Source organism: Chiroxiphia lanceolata, chromosome 9, assembly GCF_009829145.1.
Source record: "Chiroxiphia lanceolata isolate bChiLan1 chromosome 9, bChiLan1.pri, whole genome shotgun sequence".
NCBI classification, from domain to species: domain Eukaryota; kingdom Metazoa; phylum Chordata; class Aves; order Passeriformes; family Pipridae; genus Chiroxiphia; species Chiroxiphia lanceolata.
Window position 1 is genome coordinate 23,995,891 of NC_045645.1, and position 25,050 is coordinate 24,020,940.

General features: G+C 38.7%; 1 long non-coding RNA gene across 1 annotated transcript in view; it reads left to right on the forward strand.

Moving 5' to 3' along the window:
• The first annotated feature begins 8,622 nt into the window (after window positions 1-8,622).
• Window positions 8,623-25,050, forward strand: part of LOC116791262 — a 29,398-nt gene continuing 12,970 nt past the window's right edge. Inside the window, exon 1 of the long non-coding RNA XR_004358666.1 lies at window positions 8,623-9,674. This is a non-coding gene — a long non-coding RNA (uncharacterized LOC116791262). The remainder of the gene's footprint in view (window positions 9,675-25,050) is intronic.

The following is a 25,050-nucleotide window of genomic DNA, read 5'->3' on the forward strand; positions in this document are numbered from 1 at the left end:
AGAATAATGTTGATAACACAGTGGTGTTTTTAGTTGTTGCTAAGTAGTGCTTATACTCGGTCAAAAACTTTTCAGCTTCTCATGTCCTGCCGGTGAGGAGGCAGGACATGAGGAGCTGGGAGGGGACACAGTGATTCCAGTGGCCAAAGGGATATTTCATAGCATGTGACATTGTGCTCTGTGTTTAAACTGAGGGGAGAGCTGGCCAGGGGCTCTGCTCCAGAGCGGGCTGGGCATCAGTCAGCCAGCAGGGAGCAGTTACACTGTGCAGCACATGTACATTCTAATTCTATAACTATTACCATCATCCTTTTCTGACCCTTTGAGCTGTCTTTCTCTCAACCCACAAGTTTTCTCACTTTTCTGATTCTCTCCCCTATTCTGCTCGTGGAAAGTGATGAGTAACTCTGTGGGGCTGAGTTGGCAGCTGGGGTTAAACCAGGACAATGAATTAGCAAATTAAAGGTGCCCAAAAAATCAAAATAGAGATTTGCGCCTTAATCTATCTTACAGTTTTCAGAAACTCTGTTTTGCTGTATGTAGAATGGTGAAAGGTTTGTGTTCTGATTTATTTCAAGGACCACTGTGTTCTGTTGGTATAAACAAAGGGTGTGGCATAGCTGTCAGAACTGAAATTTGGGTATAATGAGAATGAGCAGTAAGTTCCATTTCTGTGAAGAATTTTGCCATACAGCTGCTTTTTCCTTTTGCTCAAAAGAGGTCAGTGTGTCTCCCATTTGCTAAAAGTTTGCAAACATAAAATCCCAAACTTCAGTGTGATCTCTGGCTACTAGTCTTAGCACAGTACATAAAAATTTTAGAATCCTACTGTAGCCTGATTTCTTCCTTCACAGGGTAACATTTTATATTTTGTACGTGACTTATTTGTAAGGAGTTTTGTGCAGCTGAAAACGCAATGATAAATTCAAGTCATTGTTTTATCTGTGACCAGTAATGGAATCTTTAAGCATAGTTTGTCATCATTAAGGAAAGTTTTAAAAGTGTGTTACCTTGTATTTGTTGGAGGCTAAGGGAAATATATCTGAAAAGTTACGTTAGCTCTCGTTAGTCATAATAGTTGAACTATGAACCTGAACTTTAGGAGCGTTTGCCAGGATTTGGGTAGTGCATCCAGAGAAACTGCAGGGCTGTATTTCTAGATGACTGACTGAGAAGAAGCAGTTCTCAGCAGCACTGGTTGTGAACTTTGAGGAATTTTTTTCTTGCTCCCTGACCAAGTAAATAGAATTAACATCAAAATTAGAAAATACTGGATCACCTACTGCTTTGAGGTTATAGTAATTTGCCATAAAACAAAAATCCTGTGTTCTTAGCCAGTGATACAGTACTTTCTGGTGTGGTGAATAACAATATTTACTTGTCAAAGACACAGCATGTGTTACTGTGCATGTCATGTTTGGCAGACTTTGGGTGTGATCTTACAGCATGGGCTGAGCTATTTATGTTCTTTATCCCAATAGTGTATCAGTAAATCCAAGTTTCATGTTAACATTTAAGTGGTTTCTGTGCTTAGACCTGATGAGTGTAAAGAAATGAAATAATTCTTACACATTCCTCAAACTGCTCCTGTGATGACTGAAATCTTTTCAGTTGATTACCCTGCAGCTTCCTTAAAAGTTGGCTTACTACTGGGATTGAAGGGAAACTTACTTCCTAGGTGTTTTCAAAGCCTTGTGTGGTACCTAACTCCCCAGGTAGGTACTAAACCTTTCATGTTTCACCTTAAACTCAGTCATGTTTGCTGTTTCTGTTGGTAGGTGGCTGATCAATGTCTTGGTAAGTTAAAGCCTGTTTAATATGGCAGTGATAGCATCCAACTTCACTGGATTTATGAGGCAGCTGCGTGGAACAGTCTGGCTTCTGATGAACATCAACCACAATGTTTTAGTGGTCTTCAGGGTTGGAAGCACTTCTTCAGTCTTGTCTTGAGAAAGCTGAAATTCCTCATTCTGTTAATTAGTGAAACAGAGTGTGCTTAATCAGCCTGGTTTGGTTGAAGACAGGGAGCTTTCAGGAGGAATTAGAGTTGATGCTGAAATATGCACTGTCAGACTTGTCTGTGAAGTCCCTGGGTTTAAGTAGGATGACTAAGCTGCATCAAACTGACAGTGCAGTTACTCCTACAGTAAAATTAATGTGTCCAGCAAAGAGTACTTGATCAGTTTTGTTTTCAGCCTCAAAAGCATAATAGGAAAGTGGAGAAGTGTCAAGTTTATAGCCTGTGTTCACTTAATACCTTTGTGAAAGAGTGCTGCGTTCCTGCAAAAAGCATTTTATCATGATTTGCTACTCTAAGAAGCTTTACCCAATGTAAATCCTTACAGAGTGCTCAGAATACTGTGAATCATTTTAGCAACAAAATTTTTATTATGGAATTATGTTACAGATAAGTTTTGTAGAGTAGAAAAAACCATTTTTTGTTAAAAAAACCAAACAGTAAAAATTGGATCATTAAGGATGTATGGACTTGATCACTTTTTATGCCTTGCTAGTGAAATTTCTTTCCTGAAAGTTCATGCATTTCTGAAATGGGAATTATGTGAGATTATAAAACACAGATTTTCTCTGAGGTCCCTGAACATTCTCATCAAATAAAATACGAAGAGAAAGTCATCCTATGTGTTCCCTCCAGCTGTGGGGAAATGTTATGGGTCTTTCTTTTTGGTTTGTTTTTTTTTTTTTTGGTGAACACCTGATAGGGATATTTAAATCAATCATCTGTATGCAGTAGGTTCATAAGAAGTTCTGCTGGCAATCTCACTCTTTTTGTTCAAGCAATCTCTTACTAGTGGAAGTGGTGATCGTGCAGAGTTGTCCTCACAGAGTTACAATTATGAAGCTAAGTGAAACTGAGGTAGATTTCTCTGTTAGATGTAGTAGCTGCAAATGTTGGTTTAGCCATGGAGCCTTTTTGTCTGCTCTGGATAATCTCACTTTCCTCCTTTAATAACATCTAATAGAGTTTGTTATATTGAAGGCACTTTGAAAATCTAGTTAAATATTTTTCCATGATAAGCAAGTATTTTCCATATTTTGTGTGGTTTGTTTATGCTTTAGTTACAGCAATTGAAGATTATGTTAATATTTGACTTCTTTTTTTCAATATACACATTGCTAATTGCTGGGATTACGTCTCTGACAATAACTAATCAAATCATCTGCAGTGTTATCAGTGTCTGATATTTACAGTTCAGTGAATGAAAAATAAAGAGTGCTTTATGTAAATATTTTTACTAATTTCTGCTAACGTTATCGATGGCAGACTGGGACCAAGATAATCATTATATCCCAATTTAAACAAGAAAACATTGAAAAACTGTAGAGTGTTTTTTATAAAAATAATTTCTGGCTTGAACATCCAGTAGCACCTCTTACTTGAAACACTTTGTGCAAATGTGCACAAAAGTGTGTATGTGAATTAACATTTCTTTACATCAAATGCAGAAAAATGGTATTGCTAAGTTGTTGTACTCTGAGAGTTGATGGAAAAGTAAAGATTGTCTTGAGGAAGCAAGGCATGTGCGTAGAGTTCTGCTGGTAGTATTAAAGTAACCCTTTGAACAGCCTGGACATATTTGACTTGACTCATTGTGGTTACTTTGTGGTGTGCTTCAAAAATTAAAACAGCATCGTGGCTTACGAGTATTGTTTCTCAATAGAAAAAATGTTTTCTAAGAGAGGAAAAGAGTATCACGAGCTTTTTCTTTTACCATGTCCTTCTAATTCCACTTCTTGTTTTTTCCAGTAATGCATTGGTGACTTTTCAATCACTCAAAAATCTGTAGAGCATTTCAGGAAGTTTGGCACTCAGTGTTTACTTTGAAGTCTTAATGTGGTAAGCACTAAGAGGTGAACTAAACATGACTACAGATTGCTCTTGAGGAGAAAAAGAAGAGTTTTAAAAGTGAAGCTTCTTCAGCTGCTTTCATTTGTGTTTTCCCTGTTCCATCTTTTAAATGTCACCCTGTCCTCCATCTCTGTATCCCTGTTCACATGAGAGCAGGGATTTGCTGTCTAAAGTGATGAAGCATCATCAGATAGGTATTTTTAGGAACTGTGAATGTCTGTGAATGATGTTTTTTCATCCAGTTTTACAAGAAAGGTGGAACTTTTCTGATTTTAATCCTGGAAGTGCTCTAGTGGTGAAGTAGTGAAATGTAGCTTGTTATCATAGCCCTGGGAATGATAATAAGCATTTTTGTTCATTTATCTCATCTTCTAATGTGAAGCTGTGGTGTGGGAAGAAGTGGTATCTTTGCAGTGACTCCTGCCTTCATCCAGACCATTGTTTCCTCAGTGCAGAGAATGTTTATACTGTCAAAACTTACCAACGTAAGATGATGTATTAGTTTTCTCTTTGTGTTTGGTTTTCTCCCCTTCATTCCCAACTCTGGTAAAGAGCGAGAGTGAGGGATGTACCGAGATTTCTATATCTGTCTCTAATGTGAAGGAAAAAAATCATTAGAATTACATGCTGATACGTGGAAGTGAGACAGACATAACTGTCCCCCCTACACAGGAACTGGGAGAGACTATTACTTAATGTTGTCTGTGTACTGGTGAAAAAAACTACTTCTTGCCTGCCTGACAGATGATAAAAGAGAGCTTCTCTTATGAGGCAGTTTTCATGCTATGCTGAGAAGTGGAGAGGTAAGGACAGTAGGATTATGCTGTCCCAGATACCTGATGCTCCTTATCCAGGACTCACCTGTGTCTCTGTGCAGTCTTACATGTGCCATGGAAAAAACACCGGGGGAAAGCAGGTCTGTGCACATTCTTCTCTATACATCCTCCACTTCAGTAAGCCTATAAAACCAAACAAAGCTAACTCCTGACTGCACTGGCTGCCCTTGTCCAGGCTCTTCCCCGTGTATGCACAGGGCAGAAGACAGACAGGTTTTGCTGATGTGGCCTTACTGACCAGGCATCAGTCCTGCTGTTCTTTGTGTGACAGGTACTGGGGACCTGAGGATGTTGGGATGCTTGAAAATTTTCGTTACACTCTAAAGAAAAGATCTCTCCCACTACCTGTGCACCTTGAAGAGTCAAGTAGGTATTGTTAAGGACTTGAAACTGTCTGTGCGCTTATAATCCATACTTTCTATGAGCTCCTTTTATAATCTCTTCAGTAGTTGCTTCACTGGAGGTCTTTCAGTTCTTCAGGAAAGTACCCAGAAAAATTTAGTTATACATTCCTGGTCAGAATAACTGTTTAATACTTTAGATACCAGAAATTCAATTAAAGCAAGGAAAAGTACTGAAGGAAATAATTGAGAGAAGTGTAATAGGAAGCTGTAATGAGTGCAACTGAATTTCAATTTGCTTGTGGTGTGACGCATTCTTTCTTTTCCATCTCAAAATATTTATGGTCATAGGAAGCATTCTGGATAAGGAATCTGTTATACACATGCAAACTTTGGTTATGAAGTTACTTGGAAGTTGAATCTTAAAATTGAGGGGGGGAAAAAGTCGAAGAAACAAAAGTTTGAATGTAGAATTTTAGCCTTTATTTTGTGCTTTGTCTCAGGGATACATTTTCACTTTGAGATCATTTCACTACATATGTTTAAATTATTGTGTTTGACTTGCTGTTGTTGTACAACAAATGTGGAAAATAACACGACAAATGAAGAGGGAAACTACTGTGTCTGTGTCCCATGCCCAAAGGAAACATTCCTCCCTTCTTCCCACCCTGCTCCTCTCATTCTGTTTTAATGGTAGACTTGAAGTTTTGAAGATTCCTGAACCTCTTGCACTTACAGTATTTATGGGGCTTATGTGCATAATTATATTAGCATTGTTTTCTGGTAGCACTGCCCTCCGTTTCTTGTGTTAGTATTTTGATTCCTACTTCTATTAGCTGTTTTTCATAGCAATCACAGTCATTCTGATGCTCTCAAGCTTAATGTTCTTCTAGACTTTAGTTTTCCTCTTCCTTCCTTAGGTGCCACACTTCTGGTGCTTCAGCTCAGTGAGATCCAGTGACTCTGGAGAGACCCTTCAGTGCTCACACTGTACTGCAGGTGCTGTTTCTAGCTTCTGCCTTCTAGCTAGAAATCCCAGTATTTAACTAGATTTTCAAAATGCCTTCAGTATGTCTAGTAATATATTCTTAACATGAAAACAATCCTCAGTGACTTTTATAAAGGAGCTGTCCCCATGGGAAAACATTCAAGTCAAATTTTTAGTAATTTGATGATAGTAGTATGTTACATAGATGTCCCTTCTTTGTGTATCTCCTTTACATGCTCAAACCCCTTCAATAGGTGGGAAAGTCTAAGTCCATGTTTTTCTTTCTTTGTCAGTTACCAAATGGAATATAAACTGCTAATGATGTTTTACATTGTGTTTATAAAATATGTTATTAATATGTAATTTTACAGTAAAATAGAAATGAAGAAGTCAAAGCCAGAAGAGAATGTTTGGCTGACCTTTTAAGAAATGTTTTTGATTGATGCAATATAGGACACTGTAATCTATGGCTGGCTTTGGGGGCCTGGCCCCTAACAGTGCTTGGGTGAGGGAAAGGAGGGGGGAATTGTTTTCCCTGGAAGTGATGAAGCAGCATCCAAATTCAGTGCAGCTGGAATTTTGGTTCAGTGCTTTGAAGTGGGATGAGACATTTCCAGTAGATTGTCATCCTCTCTGTATTTCATGAATCACCCAAAGCTGCATGCTGTGCCATCTGCTAACAGTTTGAAGCCACCAAATCCCCATTAGCAGTATTGTCTGGGTTGCTTCACAAAAGGCTGACTAAGTGTGCCTAGAGCTTGACACAGACTCAGGATACCAAAAATGGTAAAAGTTGTGACCACTTGAGAGGAAGGCAGGTGTCATTGAAAGGGCCTAATGCTTTGTAGAGATTGGATGCTCTCCTGTCTTGAGAAGTTAGAAATGCTTATAACACAAGATGATGCTGGAATCGAAACTGCTTGAAGAGTTTATGAAAAACTGAAAACAAAGAACTAAAAAATGAAGCTCAGTATGAACAAAGAGTACTCAGACTGGGAAAACAAGAAAAGTGGCCTTTTCTTTCACAACTTTTGCAGAAGTGGAAGAGACTTAAAAACAAATGAGAAGGACAAGAATTTATGCAGTGCTAGAACTACTTGTTTTTCATGTTAGATGGAGCTCTACTGAAGTAATATTCCTGCAGTATTTGCATCAGGATAATTGCATCATACAATCTGGCATCATTCTTTCCAAAACAAATGAGTACAACTAGATATACAAGATGCACAAGAGATAAGGAAGTTAGATAGTCTTGTCCAAGAAAATATCCCAAGACTTTGGTTCTCAAAAATCTGAGACAGGAACTGGGACATTTGTAAAGAAGGTGGAAAAAACACTTGAAAATATGCATTGATTGGGTGGGAGAGCAGGAGAAGTGAAGATCCTGGTTTCTTTGTGTGCCTCCTTCTCCACAGAGCTAAATTCAGTGAATTCTGTCTACCACATGGTTTATTACATATACAAACACAATGTGCAGGAAATAAAGTTTATAGATATCAACTGCAGTAATGTCTTAATGACTGCACTCACAGCAGACACAGTGGGTACATTGTATGCTCCAGGTTCAGTTCTAGATAGACTGAATTTGCAGTCCTCATATCTTGGTAAATATCAAAAGGTTAACTCTAAAGACAGTCACCTTCACTGTGATGAAGCCAAAGTCCAGATCTTTGTTCTGATGTAAAGGCTTGCTTTGTCCATATAAAATAATTTTGAAGTCATACATCCATATACTATCCCCCCCAAAAAAAAAATATTTAGTAGAAGAATTAAACAGCATGTCAGATGCATCAGCCATTCTACTGGAGAGAAAAACTAATGTGGACTAACATTTTTAAAAAGATGAGCCATGTTAATCTGTTATGTTTTATGTATTTCAGTTAGTTTTTGGACTTAGGTTTCACATGTGGGGAAGTTTTTAATTGTGACGATATCATGATAAATAGTGGAGCTTGAGAGCTTCATGAGTGTTTTAGATGTTGTCACAAGCTCTTTGAAACTTTTTTTTTTAGTGTATAAAGAATTTCTTTTTCCAGCATTTGACTGATTCCTAGTTCTGACAGTGTTTATGTGCCTGTGAAGAGTCCTACCAAAGTCAGATTTCTTATATAAATAATTTCTGTAGACATGTAGGAAAGCTCATGCCTGTGTATATAATTTATGTACTTGATTAGTTCCTGTCTTTGAGTAACTACTTGCTGTATTTCTAAGTAGTTTTCAAATATGAGATCCTAGTGTTTAACTGCAGCAGATAAGAAATATCTCCATTGTTTTCTTTCACACTTCAGTAAAACTAAGTTCGGAACAGCCCTGAGAGAGTGATGAATTAAAAGTGAGATGTTTAATTTAGACTGGGCTTCAATTCATATTGTTCTTAGTCCATTATTTATAAGAGGTTTTATGCTTTACTGTAAATGCTCAGTGTTTGAGGTCACAGTTTCTTTCTGCTAAACCATGTTGAACTTTAATGGAACAATTAAAGTAAAAAATCTTCTATGTACTGTTCCCATTCTTCATGTTTATATAAACTTATCTTTATTCTTTGTTACTTTTTAAATTACTTTCCTGACCTTTTTGCTTTTGCAATGATCAAGCAAAATATATAAATTTTACAAGTTCACATAGAGGTTGAAGAAAAACAGTTGAATAATATTTATAGGTGCAAAGACTACTTTGAAATTACAAAATATTAAAGTAGTTGGCTTTGCATGAGGTACTAATTAATTAATCTAGTCCTAATCTGTGCTTTTGTATTTTTATTTCTTACAGGATAAAGCATTAAGGCATAGTTCTACTTTTTAGTGTGTGATACACCACGTCCATGAGTAGCACATACAGAGTTAATAAAACATAAACTCTAACGTGCTTTGCTTTGCTGTTAAAACTACCTCAGGATTTACCAAATAATCCAACTCTTTTTGTGTCTCAAGGGTACGATGTGTAAGCCCAAGTCAAGATGGGACATGCTTTTCTTTGGGCGCTACAATTACTGTTGATGGATGCCAGCTACATTTATTAACTGATTCTTTTTATCTTTTAGATCACATCACAGGCTTAATGATGTCTGTCATGTCCAGAAAGGCTTGTGACATTGATGGTAGAGGAACTGGTCAGCTGGGATATTTTATTTTGCAAACATAATGTACGTCAGGCACTTGGGAGGATGAGCTTGCTGCAGAGATGAGGCACTTTCCGCCTAAGCCAGGCAGGGGGAGCACCAAGTCTGGATGTCCTCCTGCAGTGGAGCCACTTTTGCTTTACAAGTGCCTTCAGAATACCCTGACCTCAGTGAATATTTTGTCCTAAACTCTGGAAAAAACACAACTGATAGCATGGGATCAGCTGTTTGCTGTTTATGTTTCCAGGCTGTATCTGCATAGTCTAAGTTGACTGCAGTATAACTGGAGTGAAAATGCAGAAACTGGAGCCAGCAGAAACTTATGGAGAAAGCTCTTTGCTACTCAGAGAGGGAACAGTGTTTCTGCATTTTTTATTGTGTTCTTATTTTCTGCCTTTATCCAGATTAAGGTACATCTGTCCCTACTGTTATGTTGCACCCAGTGTTCTTGCTGTGGAAAAAGGAGAGGATTTTTGCTTTCCTCCTTGGGGAATGCCTTAACCATGAGAAGGTTATGGAGCAGGTAAGCACTATCACTGCTCTTTTCCTCTGCACATCTTTAAAAGAAAAGTTAATCTCCTTCTTTGGAAAGGAAATTGTGGGAATGTGCTTATCAGGTGCGCACTGGACTCTGCACACGACGTCACCCTTTGTCCTCCAGAGCTCAGTGTCCTGTGCTGGCAGAGGGCACAGAGGGAGGATTTGCAGTGGCATTAATTACATTGGGTGTTTGCTACAGACCAGTCGTAGGAGTTCCCATCTTCCTGGCTGTTTTGGACACTAAGTTCCCCCTCAGTGTTGTAGTAGTGAACACAATTCCCTGGAGTTCAGAGACCATCTGACTAAAAGATACAGACCTAAATTCTCAGATTCTTTAATGGAGTTGCATGCCAAGCATTTCTGTGAAAATCTGCTTTGGCAACGTGTATTTTACATGACATGCTACTTTTGGAACTGTATCTTTGTATTAACAGCAGTGAGGAGAATCACAGCATGTCCACATATGACTGGATGGGAGTAAAGTAGGGACTGCCCTCAATTGCTGTTCAGTTTTTGCTGCCTTCTTGGCTTGATGTTTTCACACCCAGTCACCATAAAACACTGCTGTAGCATGTTAGATTTGCCTGTTCTAGGCTAGATGAGGCTGAACAGTGTTTATAATTGCCTTGTAATTTCCACAGTCTAGCATGATTTGGCTTTAAGCATACAATGTTAAAAATAGCTTTTTAATACAAGTCAAGCAAATCATAATAAGCAAGTTGCTGGCAATAGTCCTTCTGGTGTAGAGAAGTCTTATGAATGTAAGGAGCGTACATTAATTTAATCACAAGCTCCTAGAGGTTAATATTAACTCAACTAACTGAAATCACTTTAATGAATTTCCAAAATATGATATAATTAATGAGTTTGTGCTTATGTTCAGTTGCATCGATTGTCTTATGATCCATTTTGTTTGCATCTCTATCTCCAAGTCTTTGGCACCTACTGATTTTTAAAGAAAGCAGTCATGCCTATAGTTGAAGTCTAAATTCTTAACAGGACTGAAAAAAACCCTGTAGCAGCACCCCTTTTTGCCTCGACATTCTGGTTTTCTTTGGGCTTTTTAATGAAGTTTTCTCTGGATTTTTTTTTTATTTTTGTTTGGTGGATTATATATCAACTTCATGAGCAGACATGTTGCATTTTATGTTCTTAAGTAATCATGGTAGTGTCTTTACACAGATAGAAAGAAGCTGACCTGAAGTTACCTTGGTGGGCATTTTGATCAAATAATTTTTTTACTCATTAAACTGCAATTTGCATTTAAAATCCTACATGAATAATGATATGATTTTGATATGTTATCACTTATGGAAGGTTTTTCTCTCACAAAAAAGAAAGAGAAGGAAAATAATAATAGAAAAAGAATTGTATGTAGTTTCCTGGCTGAATAAGATATCAACTGTCACAGTAAACCAGTAAAACATTCTTGCTTGTCAGTCACTGCTTTTGAACCCCTGTATGTCCACCAAACATGATCTTTTATTATTTCATAGCTCTTTTGAACAGAATACTGCCTTCTAGTGAAATTTCAAGTGCAAGATCTTACTGGTGCACGAGCTCACAGGGTATTTTATTAGTTTCCTGTGCAAAATAGCTTTTCTTTTGTAAAGTTTAGCTGTGGGTATGGAGAGCCACAAAGGTTTCAAATGCCATTCACAGATTTCACACTAACATGTCCCCTAGAGTACTTGACTAATAAGAAACAAAGTTTAACCAAGAGCACCTGAGTTAAAAATGTTGTTACTAAAATGGAGGTTCCAGCTCACTCAGTCCTTAGTGCATCTGCCAAAAACCTGTCATGATAACTTCTGATTTTTATTTCATTTCAGCAGGAATAAAATTATCTGAGTCATAGACCTATGCAATGTTTTGATTTGGAAATATCAATTAGCCCCTTTCTGAAAAGACAGGAAAAGAGTATTTTTTAAAGTTTAATTTGAATAGGTACACTCAAAAGTAACCCTTAGGCTGTAGCTGAGAGTGCAGTGGAGCCTCTGAAAGGCTCTAGTTAAGGCCTAATGGATACAGTAAAAAAGATACGGTCTAAAGCAGAAAAAGTTAACAATAGAGTGCAAGAACCTCAGATGGCACTAGAGAGTTTGTCTCCTCTGAACTAAGTGACACGAAATCAGTCTGCAGCAGCACTAGTTCCCATGTGTTTATATAATTGTGGGAATAAAATCTAATGAAGCCCCTTAAAGCAAAATTTTAGCATTTGTTATTGGTTTTAGTTTCTTCCCATTGCCATTTTGGGTCAACACCTTCAGACAGAAGAAGAGCAGAAGCAGTTCTGGTATGAATATTAGTATTGCATATTCCTATTTAATATGTGAAATGAGGGAGTGGGAATATTCCTGTTGTATATGTAGGTGTGAGTGATGCTTTTTTTTTAATTCTTTTTTTTAAAACCAGTTTTGACTGTTACATGTGCTTGCATGTCAGCATTAGCTGGTGTAAATTAAACTTCGGGTGCATAAAGACAATGACAACTGCAGAGAGATGCTCCCTTCTCTTTTTCTAATCTTAGCTTTGATCTTTAAAAAAAACTCCAATCCTGGAAGTTAAAATTCAAATCTTTTCATTAGGGTGTCAGAAAGAAGAAACAAACAGAAGAACAAGAGAACTCTTGCCTCTTTCTTTCATCCCAAACCTTGCCTAAAAACCTGAAGGTGTAGTAGTTATCCTAGTAGGTGTAGGTGTAGTAGTTATCCTACTACAAAGGGCTGCTCAGGATTTATAATATTAGTTCCCTAAAAACGTATGCTGTATTTGATTTTTTATTTATTTTTTTTAGTGCTGGCTTCACTCACTTACTGAGGATCTTTTCTATTTATACAGTACATGTTAGATAAAGAAACTATATACTTATGTTAGATATGCCTCCCATTCTGTTACAATTAGATTACGTTTTTTAAGTACTGCTAGAGCAGAACGTCAGGAGCAGTCAGTGTCTTGTTCTTGTTCTTCAAATGAGTTGTTGTTAGAAACTGCATCTAATCTAAATATCCATCCTCAGCCCACCCTTCCAAAGCTGTCCATAACAGGGCACAGATTTCCAGTTCCTCATTTTAAAAGGGAATGTCTCCTGTAAACTCCCTTGCATGCAACTCACCACACTATGACCTGATGCCAATGTTTGTTTCCTGTTTCATAATAGGGGCTGACAGGTGGGAGAAAGTAAACCTGAGCAAAGAGGGAAGACCTGTGTGTCTTGAAAAAGTAACTGTAACCTATTTTTATCTTTTTCCTGCTGTCAGAAGGATGTAAGCCTGTATGAATAGGGCCTGCACAGACTCTGGCATAGATGCATTGCATACAATGGGGATATTGGAACTTTTACCCCTTAGTCCAGAACTTACTCTACTGAATTTCACAGAACCGAGTAAATTGGCTGAATTCAACAGCTCCTGAAAGAAAATGTGTAGAACATCTTTTTATGCACGAGGGCAGAAAACCTTTTTATGGATTGCTGCCTTTGCCTTGCAGGTGGTTGCAGTATTGCACCCAGGGCATCTCCAGGAAATGTGGATCTTGCTGTTGATAGAGGTGGTGTTGTGGCTGCTCAGCAACAAACCACGGGAGAACAAGTCCTGGCATAAATAATAACAACAGCTCTGATTCTGCAGGGGGTGAAGCTAATGAGTGGTGCTTTGTCCTTGGCATCAGATTTGGGCTTTCTCTTGTTGTGCCAGACATAGACTCTTTCGACCAGAGACCCCCGGGGTGTGTTTTGCAGCATGGGCCTTCTGTGGCCCTGCTGCTGGCACGGAGGAGAGCAGTTTCCCAGTTTTCTTGGACACTCTGATGAGCTTTTCAGTGTGCTTTCTGACACAGCTCCAGTGTACTGCCTTGTGGTGGTGTCTGCTTCTATCTAGAGACTTCTCTCGGGAAATAGCTGAGCTAATTTTAGAAGCAAAAACAGTCAAAAGAGGCCCATTTCAAATGCAGCCAGAGTACCTCCTGTCTAATCAGTTATGAAATCTGATTGATGCTAAAGCCTTTTCTTAGCAGAATGTTTATTAATCTTGAAGGGGGTGGGGAGAAAAACAACACAAGAGATCTTTTACGAGGCAGACATAAATGAACAGAAGCTCTTTAAATATGAACTGGTGGGAACTGAGAGATTGATGCAATACATCACAGGGACAGAAAGGCCAGACGACAGCTTTCTGAGTACATGTTGGCATAAAATCAGATAGAGAGAAAAGAAACTATGGTACTTTTTGCCTGACATGACCTGAGGAAAATTACTGGCCGTTGTGTGGCTCTTGCATCGTTGTCTCGGGCATATCATGTTCTGCAGTGATTAAAATACAACTTCTGGTGACAGCAGGAACCCAAATGCCCTTCTGAATTGTGTAAAAAGTGCGACAGTTGTTCCTTTAGCCCAGGTCATGTTTCAGTATGTGCTTCAGCAACTGCTTTTTATTCCATTTGATTCCTGTATCAATGTTCTGAATGAAAACAGAGGAAACACAAAATCTTAGGGCAATATTCTGTTTATAAGAGGAAAGGTCACCTGTTGTCAGGGTCTGTGAATGTTGCATGGATTTACACTGTTCCAGGAAGGCAGGGAAGACAAAATCGAAATCAAGCATATTTTTAAATCGTTCATCTAAACTCTCTTTTACTGCTCTTTTTCAAGTTGTGCTGCAGAATGAACAGCTTCAGGAGAATACGTTTTGCACCATGAGTAGAACTAGTGTTATTTCCATAGCAGGAGTACTGTTGAAGGCTCTTTTCTTATACTGACTACAAGAGCCTGGGAGATGAAGAAAGTCCTGAAGAGAGGGCATCTGTCATCCATTTTCTGGTGTTTGCTCCTGAATAGACCTTTACCATGTTCCATTTCACACAGGTAGGGGTTTTCTGCACTGAGTATTTTGTCTTATTTGACTCTCACATAGCTGTTACTAGACTTTAAAATGTTACTTAGATGCAGGCATGAGAAAGAGACTTTAACCTAAATAAAGTAGGCTTGAAACTAATATATCTGAATCCAGCTTTAAACACTTACATTTTGGGCTGCGCAAGTTAAAAGGTGCCACATTATTTGGAACTGTACATACATTTCTCCTCTGACTGATACATGCAAAACAACTAATTCCCTCTTATTTTTTTTGCTGAGATGATGCTTCCCAGTCTTCCTTGTAATCAGCTTCAGAAAAAGAGCAGTTTTTCTCTGTGCGAAACGTCTGCCATAAAGCTAGTGCCATTCTAGGACATCTTGTTACATCTGATTGTGCCTCAAATGTCATCTTATTTTTATCTCTTTAGTCTGGGCCAGAATGAACACTGATGAGCTATTTCTTGCGTGATTTAAGTTCTTGGAGCACAGCTGATAAGAGCTGTAACAGTCATGAAATGTTACAGCTCTCTGCTGGAGTGGGTTTTACCATACTCTGGCTACAAACTAGAGTGGGAGCAGATAAGCCTATGCTGAAAGGTTTTGACAAATCCTACTGAGAGCGTTTTTTGAGAGCTGTAGGACCTTTTCGAAGTTGTATGTAAAGATCCAATGTGAGGCACGGAGTGAGAGCCCTAAGGCAAAGAAACCGCTCTACTGCTCATGTGCTTAAAATTACTTCGGTGCTTAAGTCACTTCTGAGCCAAAAACAACCAGATATTAGACCTCAGTGAACTTGTGAATGTCAGAAGTATTTTGGGAAATTTTGGAATCCTTCATCATAACCACATATTTGGCCAAGATATGATGTGTGGCCCCAGTTCAAAGAAACTGTAAATACTGCCATTTATCCCAAGTATTATTCCCTCACTGTGTCTAAACTTCAAAGAAAAGCAGTTTCTTAATAGTTTGTATGATGCTATAAATAATATTTTTCTTTATTGCATACTGAGAAAAGGAAAGCATTTCATGAGTCATACTTATTGTGGGGTCTGCGGACAAAGCTCTCAAGGCTTTATGAGTTTCCACAATGTGCAAAAGGCTTAAGATTCAACAGTCTTGCTTCTTCCAACAATAAATTAAAGGTAGATTGTTAAAATACTTTGACATGAGTAGCTGAACCTACTTCAAGACACACCTTGGCGACTGAGCTGCTCTCAGATTCAAGCAGAGGAAAGGAACTATATGCAAACCCTCCTTACAGGTCAGATGAAGGAAAATCTTTGTCCAGAAATGCCTTGGGTTTGATTGGTGTTATCAGTCAATAGGGTGGAAGTAATATGTTTACTGAATGCTGTAATGCATAACTGCCAGGATTGTTTGGGGTTTTTCTAATTACTTACTTGATATGAAACCTGCTTAACAGAAGTGACACTTAGCCATGATTTACTGCAAGTATAACAAATCCTGTTCTGTTACAACTCTAATCTTGTTGAAGTCCATGGCAACAGAGAGAAAAAATTAATCCTCCTTATTATAATTTAAAACTTTGAACCAAATTGCCAGATAAGCTGTGTCAATACCATTTTGATCAAATATCAGATCTCTAAGTGTGGAAATTCCAATCACTGTATCTTCTGTAAAACAACAAAAGCAAAACCTGAAAAGACAGTGGTTTTCCAGGTGTGCAATTCCTTGCCCACAGTATTATCTTCTGCAACTAAGTACCTTTGAGTGACCCAAGTGCTGCAGTTTTTTACTGTCCTGTTCAAGTATCAAAAGATGTGAAGTTCAGTGGGTGCATCTAGATGTTTAACCAGGTCTTCCTTAGCTAGAAGGGTAGTGGCAGTATCCTTCCTTTTGTCTGAACAACAGCTGAAATAATAAACCACACTCTGTGACTGGACATGGCTTTATCTTCAATACCGTGGCTCTGACAGGATCACCAAGAAGTGATTGAATTTGAATTCAATTCTTCTTTGAAGACATTTCCTGTGTCTTCAGATATCTCATCCAGAAATATCTGTTTTGCAATGGCTCTGAGGAAAGCGTGTGATACCCTGGACCACACTGAATGATCTTCTGACTGACCAAATCTATTCCATAACATTGTCAAAGAGTCCAGTAAATACATCTGGGAAGCATTTCCATTTGTGTGCAAAAGCAAATATAACTGACCCTTTAGTACACTTCTGCAGACAGTCACGTCTATGAACTTTGCATCTGCAGAGATTGCACTCAGATGCCTCAGATGCTGTGCCCAAACTTAGAAGGCTGAAATGAAACTCTTAAGTTTAACTTTTTTTTCACCCTTTTGAGAATGAGATCCTCTTGAAAAGCTTTGGTTTGTTGATCTATCCCCAGCTTTGGAGAAGAACTTTCTTGTCCCCACTAGGCTTCCAGTTTCTGCTTTTCTAACATGTAAATAGTCTCTCATTCCTTTCAATTTGGAGACTAGAGAGAAACAATGCTATATTACTGTAGAATATTTTTTAACTTTGTTTTTCATGAGATTTTTACAGGTGAAAATACTATAAAACTAGTAATTGGTCCTATTCAGTAAGGAAATGGAACATTTAAGATTTCTAGATGAGAGCACTGAGATGAGGGATTGTGCTGCCAATATTTGAGTAACTATTAAAACACAGTAAACACTGTGAGAATGGATTGATGCAAGTGATAGTAACTGCAGTATTTCAGATGCTCAGTACCAGCAAGTCAACAGCTTTTGTGCCTTCTCCCTCTCTGCTTGCCTCTTTGCACCATTTGCAGTCGGTTTTTTTAGGACTTCATGAAGACTTTTCCTTTTATGTTCTTTTTACTGTCTCTTAAGTATGATTTTGCTCTATGTACTTGATGAATGTTAAGCGAACTGCAGGGAAATACTTGATTACTTGGGAAATCAGCTCTTAGGGTTGTTATTTTTTGTTTAACTGTACGGTTAAGTCCATGAAACAGCAAGATACTCAAGCACAGACCTCTTCAATGCACAGCTTTTTTACAAATAGTAAGTGACTGCTTCAGTGGTATCTCACCTAACACACAAATGTCAATATTTATAGGGGGTTTTCAGTGTGCCAGGGGGTACTTAATAGCATTTCCATGCAAGGGATCAGGATTTTCCACCATCAAGAAATCTAAAGCCTTTTATTGACATGGGGTAAAGATACTGGTAGCAATTGAAACCAATGCTAGAACAGTAAACAAAGGTTGATTTTGTATATTTGTCACAGGCATTCATCCAAACTAAGCTGTTTCAAATTGAACATGCAGGTTGGAATAGCTGAGCACAGACACAAAGGTGCTACTTAAGGACAAGATGAAGTAGTGAATAAGTTAGTTTTCAGTATCTGGCTTTCTCTGAGATCCACTTGTCTCTTTGGAAACCACTGTAAAAATTCAGATTAACCTCAGTAGAAGATGAAAATCAATATTAGCATGCTGTTAATAACCAGTGTGATCGTTGTGGACCAGCTTCCAATATACTTTCCCTAGCTAGTGTCCCAGTGTATCCAATGCAAGTTTAGCTTCAATAAGATTAATTAGTAGGGAAAGCTGGGTCTCATCGCTGTACTGCTGGTCTGTGAGTGTAGGACTCTATTCTCTTTTGCTCCTTCGGAGACAAAATCTCCATGACTTTGAAAACTTCTGTGTTTTCAGTCTTGCTACCAAAATTCTTTCCTATAGTCTCAGTTGAACAGACATACCTTACAACTGTAGAGGTAAAACCAGCTTAAACCAATTAAATTCCACTTGGGAATTTTTTAAGAGTTTCTCTTTGTCCTAACCCTCTCCTTCTGAGAAGTTCTTTTAGGATCTCACTGTTCTACGGATCAGGTAGTTTTCTCCTATCTCCAAATTAAGCCTGTTCCCAGGCCACAGATGGTCTTTTGGTCTTAACTTGTAGAAATCTGTGCAGGAAGTGCTCACTGTTTCTCTCAATATTTCTTTCTTTTGTTTCTTGTTTGGCTTTTTATAGTAAACAAGGAAGCCTTTCCCTCAAGAGGCTGATTTTGGCCTCTTTATTCATGTTCGGCTGGTAACTTGTGTTCCTATGCTTTGCACTAAATCCTTTGTGCAGAAAACCTGAAAAAAAGTTAACTTTTCTTTTTCCTGTGCAGAACAATCTTTTGTGATCCATGAAGGGAAAATAAGAATTTTTTTAAATTTACCTGTTAAATTCATGTGAATATTATTGAAATATAAAATGCATACAGTGGTGGGACATCCTGGAATCTTGAATTTTCAAGTTTAAAACTGGTAGGTGTTAAATGACCAATAATTTGTCAATATAATCTCCTAAATAAGTCTGAAGGGTTAGTGATGATCTCTTTGGTAAATGTATCTTCTACATTGTAGGATATTTATCAATTAGCTTGTTTATTGGAGATTTTTGGTCAGTGGTTCTTTTAAGACAGGGCTGCTGAGACTATCTCTGCTGACTTACAATAACTTTAGCACTTTGGAATTTATGACTTCAGAAATGAATGCTGTGGGTTCTATTGACAATTAATAACTAAAACCTGTAATTATTTCTGGGGGACAAAACAGGGACTGTTTCCTTTTCACTGAAACCAACGTAAGTGTCATGGGTTTGTACAAAATGCAGTTTTTCATTTGTCTTGGTCACACAACATACCAGCTGATGATAAAGAAAGTTGGAAAAAAAACCCTCCTATATAGTTTTCAGATTTCATATTATTTACATGAAACTAGTGTGAAAGTTAATCCTGTAGCACAGCAGAAAGGGTTGTATTACAAAATATTTTCTCAGACAGAACATTGTTTCTAACCTAACTGTATGATGAGGTCAAATAGACCTTTCAGTTGGTTGAGATATTTTTGTTTCTTGCTTGGAGGAGAGCAGAGGGAGGAGGAGATGCACAGGAGAACTAAGACAAGAATTTGTCAGTGTATTTAAAGAGATCAGTCGTAGAAATCACATATGTATCAAGGACATCTGGTCCTGGTCTTCTAGTTATAAGATGAGGATAAAATATTGAATTACTGGAGTCAGAAAAGAGCAAAGGCAAAGGAAGCCAAATCCATTGTCAGCAAGTATGTTTCCAAATAAAGAACAGTTTAATTATCTTTCCTTGTTAAGCCTGTTTTCTAGAATTTAAAAATAACCAAGAGCACTCTTTAATCAACACTGCAAATTATGATCTGGCAATGACCTGTGTCGAGCATCCTGCAGGTCTGTGCTGTCTGGGTGGTCACAGTGGGGACAGATTTATGAGTTTTCCTGAATACCTCCTGGACAGCTGGGAAGGAGGCCACTGTTCTTTTTTGGCATATAAATGAATGCCAGTTGTGGGTAGTGTTGCCTAAAAAGACCTCAGAGACAAAGACTCTGGGCCAATTTAGTGTATAAGATAAGATAAAGAGAGCAGGTCCTTTAGTGAGGCCAGAGGAATGCACACCCTGCATGCCTGCCCACACAGTGGCTCTGTGATTTCTTAAAAAGGTCCATCCAATCCCAGATCTGTCCATCCCCACTTCTGCCCTGTTCTGCCCCCCTCCACACCCCTTCGGGAATTGGGTCTGGGGGCGTTTGGGACCCCTTCTTCCTCATCTTCATCTTCTTCAAAGCAGGTACAGTCCTTGGAGCTCCTCCAGAGTTCTGGGCTTGAAGGTTGCTCTGTCTGCGTGATATCTCCTGGTCCAGGCCTAGAGTGAGATGTTCTTAAACAGGGGTGTTTTTCTACAATTCTGCCTTGAAAAGAAGGCTAAACACACTAAAGGAATTTAGAGGGATTGATAAAGGGTAAGGGATATAATACAGCTACATTAAAATCTACATTTACTACATAACTACTTCTAAAATCTATATGAGTTAAAAAGTCCAAAATAAAGCTCTGAGGCATCAATAGCGGCAAACCTGAAAGTTGGGTCTTGCCCTTTACCTCCAGGCAACTACCTCCAGTAAAAAATAAAAAGGTGGGATTTATCTCACCCACTTCAGATATATAGGTGTAGTTACTGAGCACAAACTGAGTGCAGAGAAATAGGTTTATCTGGAGTGTTGTTTGCTTGCTCTGTTTTAAACATCTTTCCATTTAAAGCTGAGTAAACAACTTTGAAATGTCCATTTCTCTTCACCAAACTTAAAAGAAAGTTTGACAGCAAGTCTAAACATAGAATTTTTTTATTTAGAACTATGAAGTTGGGCAAAAGTTCCTCCCCCTCAAAAGAGTCTGTTTATAGAGCCTCCTTTCTGCTTATTCTGTTTATTAGAGCTCAGGTAGGGATGCTAATTTTGCAGCACTTAATTAAGATACAAAAGAGGCCTTTATGTCATCTGGGGAGCTGCAGTGGTGCCAGATAAATCAAATTCTCCCACCCCAAGGGCTTCCTGGGGATCCCACACTCGGGTGACAGAAGACCAGAGTGCAAACTGGCATTTACTCCCTTTACCTCCTCTCTCTCCTCATGTCTAATATATGGGGAATTACCACAATATATCAACCTTGCTTTAGTAAAGTATTTCAAACTAATGTTTACCAAACTCTCAGATTTAGGCCATGATGGCCTAAAAGGTGCTGTCCACCACTGCTTCTGGGATAAAACTGCCTAGTGATTCATAAGAATTTTAAAGAGTTGCTGGTGGATCTAAAAGAATTCTGCCTACCCATTTAAATCACATATGTGATGATTTTTCAGTGCTCCTCCTGTTTATACTATCCTTAAACTTTTTTTATAAAATTAAATTACCTGTTGTTCCTCCAGCTGTTTAAAAAGAAAAAAAACAATTTCTTGCTGCAGGCATTAACTTATTTATGTAATTGGGCCAAATCTTAATTGTATGTATATCTGTATCATTCTACTAATTTCAGTGAGAAAGAACTCACTAGAACTGGTAACTGAACGGAAATTCTGCTACTTAAAAGCAGCTGATGACCCAAGAACAATAGAAATGTCATTATATGTGTTTATAATGTCCTCTAAAACAGAATAAGAAATTTAATGAGAAAATGTCTGGAGGAAGGAAAATATTGCATTATCTCTGCATATTGTATTGTCATCTTCAAAAACTACTCTGAAGGAAGAATGAGTCATTTTGGAAAACAGAGAAGGTAATGAAATATCCATGAAAGGTCTGAAAACTGAATGGTTACAGTGTCTACTATAAATAGATTTTCATGAGCTAAATAAGGGATTTCAGTAAAATATCCAGGTGCTGACTTGGACAAGTCATTAAATGTATTGGGAGGTGGGGTTGCCTGAGTTTCATCTCATGGAATAAGTAAGAATTCTCAAGTCACAACAAGTATTACAGTGTGGTCCTTATTTTGGCTACCAGTGCTCCTCCTGCATCTCTTCTTTCTCATGTTATCTTGTTTGTTACTTCTCCTTGTGCATTGCAGAGTAACAGTAAATGTCTGCAACTATTACACCTTGATGCTTGATTAAAGCAAATGAAAATGGAGGGGGAGAAATCTGTGCAGTCAGAAGAAAGCTTTTATAGTCAGGTAAAATATTATCAAGAAGAGAAAAAGTAATCCCTATGAAATGACTCTATTTCTAAAAAGAGGAACAACTTATTTATTAGACTCTGGGCTGGTTCTTCTCAAAGACGAGCTGGTCATGGAGCTCATCAGTCATTTCTACCAACATCACAGCACCAGGAGTTGTGGAAAGAAATGCTCAATTACAAGTGTTCTGATCTTTCCCTGTGACTCTGTGCCAGTAACCCTGATCTTAGGTTTTTCTTCAGCCCTGGTCTTTCTAGCTGTGACATGCAGTGACAGGGACACTTGTAAGCACTGATGAGGAGAACAGTAGCGTCCCACTCACATGAGTATTAGTTACTGCATGAAAAGCTTTATGAGACTGTAAAGTGTGATTCCTTTTCGCCCCCTCAACTTCACAAGTTCTCATATTTCTTGTCCTCTGTTCTTCCATACTATTTATAACCTATAGCTACGCAGATCACCCTCACTGTAGCTCCCCTGCTAGTTTAGAAGAATGTTATTGTCGCCTTTCTGTCTAAAATTACTCTAGTGTGCTTCATCTTCTCGTTTTCCTCTTATTATTCTCCCTCAGATCATTGTTCTTGATGTTCTTTCTAAAATTATTGTATTGATTTCCTGTCTCTCTCCTTGTCTCTTTATTATTAAGATGATAAATGTTTAAAGATAGTCTGTCATTTATTACATATATCACATCTCTCTTTCATCTTAGAAGAAAATTGCTACCCTGAATTTAAGAGCTGAATCACAAGTGTAAGGGCTAGAAGAGCCATCAAACACCTCAGTGTTCTTTGTTTCATTACTTCATTTCCAGGTTGCTGGTAAAAAAGGACTATTTGTATTCCAGGAACAGTGATATGATGGTTTGCACTTACATCTCTGAAACTAACTGCCACCGAGTGTCTGTCAAAACAACTTCTGAAAAGAAGCTGCTGTAAAAAAGATATCAGTCTTATTTAATTTTACATTAAGTGCAAAGCCTAAAAGTTTCAGGTCCATAACTTTGCTGCTTCTTTACCATTCAAGCTTCAGAGTCAAATGATCCCAAGTCAAAAGTCAACTGCAACTCGTAGGCTGCTACTGCTTTGGGTTTAAAGGCTTTAAACATATGAGACCGAAGTGATGTTTTCCTATCTGGAACCCTAAGCCAGACTAGGTTTCTTCAATCTGGTAAACTGTTAAGTGTTTTGATTTAAAAGGGAATATTTTGCACTTTTACTCATTTAGAGCCAAGTCTTTGTAGGTGTGAGCTCACATACCTGCTGGGGGAGCCTTCTGTCTCAAGGGGCAGTGCCCTCACTGCAGTGTATAAGACTCGGGTCTTCTGTCACCCGAGTTGGGATCCCCAGGAAGCCCTTGGAGTGGGAGAATTTGATTTACCTGGCACCACTGCAGCTCCCCAGATGACATAAGGGCCTCTGACTGCTGATGTGCTGCAGTCAGATTGCTCTGGAAAAAGGCAGCTAAGGCTTGTCCTGCAGAATTATATGTCCTTGGGTGCAAAGGAGGGGAAAAGGGGCACATGAGCACCTGAAAACCCACATGAATCTAGGGAGACAGGGAGAAATGGAGCTATGGAATAGAAAACTGGACAAAGGGTATGGACCCACAAGAGCAGGAAAGGTGGACACTGCTCCTTGTGTGCTTGCTCAGAAACATCAGGAGGTTGGTATCCCAAGTCTCCTGCTGGAGGCAGAGGCTGGAGCGCCCACACCCTGTGTCTGAAGGGCAGTGTGGGCAGTGCTGATCTTCAGTGCAGCTGTGGCACCGCTTGAGGATGTCATCTAAAGAGTCAAAACAAAAGGTAATCCAGCCCACATGTTGGAACATGGCTGGATACCATCGACTTGAGTGGAATTTCACTCCAGTCAAGGCTTACTCCAATCATGGTACTATATTTGGAAAGATAAACATAAATGTATGCTTATATCCTGAATGCAAGTTATTCAAGTTAGATAAGACAGGAGAAAGTAAATATAAGTAATGCTATAGACCAGGGTGCCAGCTGACCTTGTGTTTTCTCAGCTCACTTCTCAGTATTTGTTCTGCTGAAAGGAATACTTGAGTGTTTCTTTGTAATGTTTGTGAAAGGACTGATGTGTTCATCTTTGTGCTTTTCTGTCTCAGCACTGCAAACAAGATAACGAGTGATTAATGTACTCTGGTAACTCCATGGGCACGCTGAGGGACACGCCAGCTGCTCCCGCTGCAGCCCAGAGGTGAGTACAGCAAGAGGAAGATGCATAATGTGTACAGTGTGTAAAAGGATCTGTGGGGAGGTGAGGATGTTTACTCAGCCATAAAGAGAACAGGTTTGTGAGTGTGTGTGTGACTCCATAGAAAACCCAATATCCTGTTTATCAAAGGAAGTCTCTTGTTTTTTCATGGAATGAGTCGCCCTTGTATTTGCACCTTTGGACAAGAGAAATAAGGAGAAAAAGTAAAAATAGCTGCAGTATCAAACCTTCTTCCTGAACCAACCACCCCTACGGAGAGTGGTTGAAAGGCTCGGCTCAGGCAGAGAAGTGTAATTGTGTGGTCAGCTCCCAGGTGGGAGCCCTGCTTTATCTCTGAACAATAGAGTAATTTCCATCTGCTTGGTAGGAGCAGAAACCCTCTCTGTTTCTGACAATACTTGGCATAGTGTTGACTCTAGAACTACAATTTTCCATTGTTTTTTTGACCCTCGGACGACTTTTTTCATGGACAAAAGCTTACTACCTGCATGTTTTGTGTTCAATGTCACTGGCATTCTGCCACACTGGCTTTTCCGCTCCACTGTCATTGGGAGAAGGAAAGTGCAAGACAGTGGCTGTATGTAGACAACTCCACTCATTTCTAGTGAGGTCTTGCTGAGTGGCACTGGAGGGCGATGGTCTGGCCACTGGAGACCATCACCCTCCAGTGAGCTGTAGAGTTTGGGATTTCCAAATCCATATTAGAGATGGAAACCTCTGCCCCTTTTAGGCCAGTGAAAGTCATCTCAGGCTCCCAAGACTCAAAGAGCATTTTTTCCATCTTGCGCATAATGACAGACA